We start from the raw sequence: 10,286 nt of genomic DNA, 5'->3' as shown, positions 1-10,286 counted from the left end.
TGTCAGTACATTGTAGCTATTCTGCAGACCAGTGAAAGATTGTGTGGTGTACTGGGAGCAACACAGGAGTCACATAGTCACTGCTACAAGTCTCTCCCTCACATTGACTGATTCTTGGCAAGTTAGTAAATCCAAAACCCTCAGTTTCTTCCTGCTTAGTTAGAAAGTATGTGCAAGGTGGTACACATGTTAAGCGTTCAGCCTTCAATTAATTGGAGCCCCAAACCAAAAAAGCCTGTTGAAGCAGTTAGTTGACATTTTGGCTGTGCATGAAGAACTTTAAGGGGGCCCGTGCTCAGACTCTACCTCAGATCAGCCAAAGCAGAATGTCTGGTACGAGCTGCTAGGCATCCACAACTTTGAAAACCGTGTTGTTGTTGCCTTTTTGCAGTAGTGGGGATTGAATCCAGTGGCACTTACCACTGAACTACAGCACCAGCCCTTTTACTTTTTTAAATTTACTTTGAGAAAGGGTCTCACTAAATTGCCTAGACCAGTCCAAACTTGTAATTTGCCTCAGCCTTACAAGTCAGTGGATTTATAGGCATTCACCCTCTCTGCCCACCTCAGTACTGAGTCTTTATAAGGTATAGTTGTGATCTACCACAGGGGAGCATTTCATCTCTGGTCCCAAAGGGATGTCAAGCACCATTGCCCTAGTAGCCCTGAATGCCAGTCTATAGATTCACCTCATAAGAGTGGTTGGGAAGCACATTGAACATGTAAATTCTCTTCGCTCCCTTCAGAGTTACTGAATTAGCATCCCCATAGGTTTGCTCCTGAATCTGTACTGTTAAAACCACCCCCAAGTAATTCTGCTTAGTTATAGTTAAAAACCACGCATGCAAAATGAGTTTCCCTGCCCATTCACAGTCACATATGAGAAAATGGAAGCACACTGAGCAAAAATGACTTGTGCAAGGTCACCTAGCAGTTAACTGTAATGACACAGTTACCACCAAACTTCAATTCTCTAAATGCTCAGTCTAATGCCATTGCCAATATACTGCTTTTACTGGCATACAGATTTGGATTAAAAAATAAAAGCTGCCAAACCAACTCCTGATTTCATGAATATGGTGCCCTCAAGTAAGCCCAGCTGTTGGAAATCAAAGGGAGCCTTCTATATTTAACAAAGTTCTTCAAGAAAATAGTACTGTTTTTAAAGTTGCATTTGGCAAATTAACAAATGCTTCTGAATTAGAGACTTCTACTTTACCCGGTTTCTCAGGAGAAATATGAGGAGACAAAATCACATTACATTTTCTTACTCTATTGAACAATAATTCTCTGTAATATCTGGATTTGCCAGGTGCAAGGGTAAGATTACAATAAAGGCAGTTGCAGATCTCTTCCTTTCGGTGATCAAAACAAAGTCTTTTGCTTCTCTGAGATCAGCACATCCATACCCTCCAGTCAGCTCTGCTGGAAAGATTGACAGCCTGCTTCATTCAGACATGCTGCTCAAGAGATAGCCTAATAGCAGTGTATATCAAATCATCTCCAGCCTGCAAAGGAGAATAGTGACTGATTGTTAGCCCTACTTCAATTTGCATTCATCTCACATACCAAGGCACTTAGGAGGCAGAGACCAGTAGATGAACAAAGATCAGAATATTTAAGATCAGAAGTAATTGCTGGTTGGATGTTTTGGTGGGAAAGACTAGAGAATTATATTTTTGAATGCTATTTTACTCTGAATCCTCTACTGGATGCATGATAACATATAAAACGGTTTTTAGAATGCAGCAAGTATTCTGATTGAATGTTCTCACAAAAGATTATAAAGGACACATTTTATTCAGCTTTATTAAGGCCTAATTGTTACATAAAAATTGTATATAGTGACAATGTACAGCATGATGTTTTATGAAAGAATTAAATCAAGTAATTAACATATCTATCACACAGTTTTATATTTGGGAAGGCAAATAGACAAGCAAAACCAAAATTATCTAACTGGTTAGAAAGAGAAATTATCATTTCAGCTGAGGTTTAATTAATTATATATTTTTTTCTAAATTAATACTAGAGATAGTCTATGGGAGAATAGGTGGATCTACACAGAACTATAACAAGACCCTTTATTGGTTCATATCAGTTTTCTCTCAAGAAGATTACAGATGTGAGCTATAGAAACATTTCCAACTCAAATGCACTATTTTTCAATGACTGATTCTCCTTTTGTATAAGTGGTGAGATGTACAATCTAGTTTATCTAGAAAGATCTCAAATGCAATAGGGCAGAATTTTATTCTTTTATGATAGAATTTATGAAGCATAAGAGTATAATGTGTCAGTGTGTGACATTTATATATATGTATATACATACATATATAAACATATATATATATATATATATATATATATATATAAATACAAGGATGCAAATGTATATAAGTTATTTAAATATATGTATGTGTGTGTGTATATATATATATATATATAAATACAAGGATGCAAATGTATATAAGTTATTTAAATATATGTATGTGTATATATATATATATATATATATAACAGAAAATATGGCTAACAAAATATTTACATTAATATCATAAAATTGAGCTGAATTTTTGGGAAAATTAAGGAATAAAATCTTAAAAATGAAGAACTCACAATTAAATATTTAAGTCTAAAAGACTACCATGGGGGGGGGAAATGAAGATATTCACTCACTGGGAATTCAATGCCTTTATTACTAGACAAGTTTCCATGGTAAAAAGAAAGAAATCACTTTAAGCCTATATGTATAGAAGATATTGCATCGTATCTTTCTCTGATTGTTTTCCTTGAAGCAAAAAAAGTTGTGAATCTGTAATGAACTGAGACTATTTCTTTCACTTTTCACCCATTACATTTTAGAATTTGAAGTCAGATACACAAAAGGGGAAAAAAAGAGAGACAGAAGATTTTAATATTTTGAAATTTATCAATTTATGATTTTACTCAAGAATTGAGAATTGTTATAAAATCTATACAATTTCATGAAGACAAGAAAGAAACTGGGTACTATTGAGATTATGCAATTATTTCAACCATCATTAAAATATAATTCATGACCAAAAAACACAGATTCTCATTACAGCATGGGATAGTGCTAGACTAACCTCTCCTATCATCCACACACCACTTACAAGAGAATTAGGAGCTCACTTGGGGACAATTTTTTAAACTACCCTGCTCTTCTCACTTCAAAGATCTGCATTCTTTCTCTGTTCTTTCCCTCTTCCTTTGCAATTATTTACACAATGGAAGACTTTTTGAGGGTTAGGTGTTATGTATGTGAATGGAATGGAATAGAAAATGATGTTGATTAAATAACCTTATTTAGGTAACTACTTTAAACATTTTTAGACTCAAGTACTTCTTAAAGTTTCCAGTTATTGATTTTTAAATCTTCTTTGTAGGCATAAGCCTCTCAGGAGGCCAAGCATAATCACGCCTCCTACCCAGTTGGTCTTTTTCTCTGATAACCACCCATGGCCACTACAGATGAAATCTATAGATGTCTAACTGAAAACTAAGTACCACAAATTTTCAAACCACTATTAACAAATATATTCAGAATTATATATTTAGTTGCTTTCTATAGTGATTATATGGACTTTAAGGAATAATTAAAATGTGAGTGGAGAAACTTGCATAATTTGGAGTGTACGATTATTGATTTTTTTCATTTTTATTAGTATATCTACAGTATTTAATCACATTGGCAAACCAATAAAAATTGTTTTTCTGATGAAAAAAAAAAAAAAAAAAAAAAAAAGAAAATGATGTTGAATCTGACTGAACTTCTGGAAGATTCTACGCTAAAGTCCTTGGAATTTCATCACATAATTAAATCCAAATTTGGAAATAAGTTTTTGAGAAGTGCACTTCTATGAATTGTTAAGTGACAATATTTGTGTGTGTGTGTGTGTGTGTGTGTGTAACCCTGTAAAAAGGGAGCATATGGTAGATTCTGACATGCAGAAGATAAGCCTGAGCTAATGCATGCTATTTTAATGACATCATAATACATTGCACCCTTCCCTAACCTTAGTAGGACCCTCAGAACCAGGATGGTGCTGTTGCTCAATGGCAGAGTGCTCACCTAGCATGCAGGAGGCACTGTGTTCGATCCTTAGCACCACATAAAAAATTAAATAAATAAACAAATAAAACAAAGGCATTCTGTCCATCTACAACTACAAAATTTTTTTTTAAAAAAAGGCCCTCAGAGCCATTGTCAAAGAGGTTTGCAACAATACTTGTGATTTTATGTGTTACTAGGGAATGGGTTTAATTTACCGTGAATATAAGAACAATAACAGTAGCAGTTATAATAACAACAACAATAATAATAATAAGTACTAGTTAAAATAATAATAAGAAGTAGTTGAAAACAACATCTTGGAGTCTACAAAACTCACTGGAAATAATTTTTGCTATATAACAAGAATAATTCAGTATGTATTTAGCATTATTTGTCTCATTTATTCTTCATTATATGTTGCTTATTATTACATCTAACTTAAAAGCATAAAATATATTTAAAACATTCCTTGTAACTTGTGCCATCTCCTTCCTTTACATTATTAACAATAAACAGTATGTGCTGTCTCTGGATATTATAACATAAATGCAAAATATAATATTCTTTGGATCACTTCTTTCCAGATATCAGACCCAAGAATACCTCTGTGTTCACAGACTAATCATACACCAATGTCAAGGGCATAGTTACTGTGGAATAGGTATAGGCAGGCTTCTGAACTAAGACAAACTTGCTTGAAATCCTAGTCCCTCTACTTGAGTCTTTGAGGCTTCTCATGCTCTCTTTAGTTTTTCCAGAGTAAGTTGGGGTTGTATCATGAATACAAAAAATTCTTACTGAGTCATGGCTGTGTACCGGATATTATACTAAACTCTATCATATAATAAACCCTCTGTATACACAGAATTATGAAGCATCAGACAAATAAGCAATTATGAGATTTTTTTTTTTATAGTGAGAGCTTACAACTGGGACAAGTGGCCTGGTTTGTTGAAGAAAGGAATGTTTCCACATCACACACACACAAAAAAATAAAAATAAAAATAAAAATAAAATGTAGTAAAGCTGAAACTTTCAAGGATGAATACAATAGGAGATGGGAAGGTTGAGCATTGAAGAACTGCAGGTGTTATGGCTTTGAGACGCAGGTAGGACTGAAAATAGTTTAGGTGGTACAAACAATTTAAGAGATAGAAACATTTTAAAATAGAAAAATCTTCCTTATAAGGATGAGACATATTTAAAAATCTGCTCTATACTAAGAACTCATTATAGAATATTAATAATAAGGTCACAACACAATCAATTGCAATGAAACCAAGATTTAAACTAGAAGTTGTAATATAATTTGGGAAAATCTGTATAAATAGTAACTACTTATACTCATTTTAATTTAATTCCAATACTATTAACCAACATAAATCTATTAAATATCCTTCATGTGAGATTAACTAAAATAATATTGTAAACTCATTCCCATTTGGACTCACCATCTTATAAACTGAAAAGCATGAATGAATTAAAAACCGATGCAAAATGGAAGAATAATAATCATTCATTTTACTTATATATGAATGAAACTATCAATAGCCTTTTATCAGCTTCTTAGAATATATGTTACTATGATTTTAATTTATGTGAAAAAAGATGATTATAGCTATTGATCAATTCCATTTAAGTAAACAAGCAGATAAACATATAAGAAATTGCTGCCAGAACTAAATTATAATATAGCCACTCAAAATTTTTAGTAGCCTATTTTTTTGATTCTTTTTTATTATTAGTTGTTCAAAACATTACAAAGCTCTTGACATGTCATATTTCGTACATTTGATTCAAGCAGATTATGAACTCCCATTTTTACCCCGTATACATATTGCAGATTCACATGGGTTCCACAACCACTTTTTTACATAGTTCCATACTAGTGTCTGTTGTATTCTACTGCCCTTCCTATCCTCTACTATCCCCCCTCCCCTCCCCTCCCCTCTCCTCTACTCCCATCTTCTCTCTCTACCCCATTTACTGTAATTAATTTCTCTCTCTTGGTTTTTTCCCCTTTCCCCTCACTTCCTCTTAAATGTAATTTTGTATAACAATGATGGTCTCCTTCCTTTACCATGCAATTTCCCTTCTCTCTCTCTTTCCCTTCCCCCTCTCGTCCCTGTTTAATGTTAATCTTCTTCTCATGCTCTTCCTCCCTATTCTGTTCTTAGTTGCTCTCCTTATATCAAAGATGATATTTGGCATTTATTTTTTAGGGATTGGCTAGCTTCACTTAGCATAATCTGCTCTAGTGCCATCCATATCCCTGCAAATTCCATGATTTTGTCAGTTGCCTATTTTTAAAAATCCAAAATAAATGAATGATACTGCCATTTGTCTCAACAGACAAATGATTCTACATGCTAACTTATCTACATTTTTCTGGCACTGCATAGAAAGCTCATCTGAAGACCGATTAACTTATTTCCAAGAAGTATTTGCCTTTGGAAACAAATGAACAATTCCCTTTTGAATTGTAACATCTCTTCTGTATTTCTCTTTCCAAGCTCAACTATAAAAAACATATTCAGAGTTCTTCTAACATTTTGGAGATGTTTATAAAGCTATTAACAATCCTTTCAATTTTCTCCCTATAAAGTGCTTCAATTTTATACTTCTACTGAAAAAAAATAATTGCACCAAAATTTTAACAATATTATTCTTCCAGTCCATGAATGTGGAATGTCTTTCCCTTTATTTGTGTCATCTTTGATTTCTTTCATCAAATTTTTATAGATTGAGTGAGTACACAGATTTTTCACAACTTCCATCAAATACACTCTCTAGTAATTTTTTATGTCACTGTTCATTGTTAGTTTTGAAAATGTTACTGATGTTTCTAACGTTTGAATTAACATGAGATTAGGCTTAGGCTTTTATAATAATCAGAACTAAGATTATTTTGCATGTTTTAAATTGAAAATTTTCAGAAAAAAACTGGATATAAGCCAAAATCTATTATTAATTCCAAACCAGAAAGGATACAATTTGATCTGAAATGGCATTTGTTAAAATCTTTATCAGTGGATGATCTTACATACTGTTTTAGTCATCTTTTTCATCATTACAAATAAAAATCTGACGAGAACAATGTAGAAGAGGAAAATCTTATTTTGGCTCACAATTTCAAGGTTCAGTCTATGTTTGGCCAGCTGCAAGCTCTGAGTCTGGGGGGAGACAGAGCATCATGGTTGAAGGGCATGGGAGGGAAGCAGCTCAGGACATGGCAAGCAGAGAGAGAAATCTTCTCCCCAGAGACAATATGTAAAACCCAAAGCTTGTCCCAGACCCAGTGACTTTCCTCTTACAGCCACACCCTTCCTGCCAATAGCTATCACCCAGTTAATCCATATCAGTGGGTTAGCCCACTGACTAGATTAAAGCTCTCATAATCTGGTCATTTTACTTCTTCTGAACCTTCTTGCATTGTCTCACACATGAGCTTTGGGGGACTCCTTACATCCAAACCATAACACATGCCAAAAAAAAAAAAAATCTACTTGACTTTTCTTTTATTAAAAATGGCATGAAAGAAAATAAAATAACCAAAGGGATAATTTTCATTTGACATCATTCAATTAACAGTAACAACCAAAGATAATTAAAATAATATTTTTTTTGTTTTGTTTTGTTTTTTTTTCATAGAGAGTGTCCTATAAACATGTAAAGACTTTAAGAAGCTAACCTACTGTTTTTCTCAAAACATCAGCACTGATAGCTGTCAATATGTCCTAGGAAGATGAAAATTCCAGAACAAAAATTCTTCTAAGACAGGAAAATGGATCAATGTAACAACTGAATTAATTTCTCCCTGCATAAAATATTACCAATATAGCACAATCAGTTTGATATGCAAAACTTTTTTAGTTCTCAAAAGTAAACCTAAGCACTATAAAAATTTGAATGATAAATAATTCAAGCCAACAAGTGTGGTGTGGTTCTATATGATTTGTATAAATTGTTTTTCTTCCTAATCTTTTTACATATTTTTTTTAATTCATTTGTGAATAATTTTAAACTTATGACAAAATTACAAAAATAAGAGCAGCCTAAGCACTTGTAATTTGCATGATCCAGATGAAGTAAGTGGATAGGCTCTACCACAGAGAGGGAATACAGATAAAGAAAGCAGGGCATGGGGCCCAGGAGGAAGAAGCTGGAGAGAGACATTTCTCAGAGAGTGAGTTTATCTCTGGTCATGAACTAGAAAACCACCAAGTTAATGAGATTTTGATTTTTGTTGTTTTGTTTTGTTTAGACTATACATCACTTTGATGATGTGCTGTCTCTTCAATATTCCTTCTTGACTGAAATATACTTGGATTAGGGATAGTAATCCCCCCACACGATTTCTCTTTCATAGTCTCCTAGTTAGAGTATGATTATGATCTTTCACATGACAACAAAAAGAAATTATGATGATTTCTCTTTTTCCCTTTCTTTCCCCTCTGTTGTAACTTACAGCAGGTTTTCTTTATTTTTTTTTTTTTAATACTTCATTACTTAGACTTGGCGAATTAAGAATGTGAGGAATAGTCTGGTAAGAAATGATTGGTGTTTAGATAGACAGAAGTGAATATATACACACATGTATGTGCATGTGTATATATATATATAAATGTATATATAATTATATTCTATATTTTACACATTGGTTATCAAGTTGCTGTGTTTATCCATTCCCTTTTAAAGCTTCTTTTGGGTATCTGGGTACACAGACCTGCCATTTTTATTCTGCTCAGATGAATCTACAAAGTTAACGTGCACAATTAGCAACTCAGAAGTAGATAACGTCCTGTTGAAGTTTAATTATTGTTTTAATTATTGGTGTAATTATTGAGTCTTAGTTTTCTTGATAATGTGTTGAACCTGGGGAAAAGTCATACTGTATGTTTTCTAGCTTCATTCTTCCTGATATTATTATAAAGATCATACTGAACTAAACCAGGTGTCAAAGGCAGCTTTGGAGACAAACCCAGTTAAATACAACTGGGAGGAGGGGGATTAAGGAAAGGCCACCTGTGAAGTTCACATGCCTTTGTCAATCAGAGGGATGGTGTTTTGGGGTAGAGCAAATCCATGCTTAATCATTCCTTTTCAAATGCCAGAAACTCAAGTTCCCACAAAACTCAGGGAAGAGAATAGACCTAACTTATCACATTCAGTGTCTTATATACCTACTACCTAAAAATGAATAATTGAGGCTTAAAGAAATAGAGAGTGTGTGTGTGTGTGTGTGTGTGTGTAATAGCACTTTTCAGTATTTCTATTTACTTGATTTCTGTTAAGACAAAAACATAGACAAAAGAAACTGACATAAATGTCCAAAATTAATTACGAATTTATGAAAATATTGAAGAGATCTTTAAGGAGCAATTCAAAATACTCATTTGTACAAAAAGACAGGTAATTTTTTATTTGATTTATTTGTTGGGACTTTGCATACTTGTGCTCCAGGGAGTACATTTATCATAAAAGACAGCGTGAGCAGTAATCCCTGGATTAGTATAACATGGCATTCCTGGGGTTTTCAATAAAGTCAATTAATGGCTCTTCTCTTCCCTGACTGAATTATGAACTAATTGCTAAATAACAAACAAAAAGTCAGTCTATAGAAAATTAAAATCATTCACAGAGAATGAGAGAATGTATCTTGAGGTGAAGTAGATATTCAAAATATTTAATAATTGTATTTAATAATCACGTCCCAAAGACGTGAATCATTCAAGGTGGCAGGAAACAAGCCCAACATCTGTCAGGCCTACCAGGTGAATGTGCTGAACACCCTTTCTGAGTGGATTGGTCAGAAGGACAGTGCCCTCTCCTGGCCACCAGAAAATCAAATTAAGACAGACCACACGAAGGAACATTTACAGAGCAGTTATGACGCACCCTGTGACATCCTGGTTTTGGGGGAGTGAAACGGAGGAATAGGTTCAAAATCCTCCTGGGAGGCTGAGCAATCTGCGTGAATTAGATGCACCTCCTCGAGGATGAACAGCACTGACTTTTATTAAACAACGAGGAAGCAAATGCCACATCTGTGGGAGGAATTTGAGAAAAGAATTTAGATGAACTTAAGAAATATCCCCCCACGAAGAAGAAATATCAAGAGAGGGAGAAAACTGTCCTTTCTTACAAATAGTCCATCTGTAAAACCATGGATGATCCATAGTATGGAACACACAAATAGAAAACCTAG

Source organism: Urocitellus parryii, chromosome 11, assembly GCF_045843805.1.
Source record: "Urocitellus parryii isolate mUroPar1 chromosome 11, mUroPar1.hap1, whole genome shotgun sequence".
Classification (NCBI taxonomy): Eukaryota; Metazoa; Chordata; class Mammalia; order Rodentia; family Sciuridae; genus Urocitellus; species Urocitellus parryii.
Note: the sequence above shows the minus strand (reverse complement) of the source record.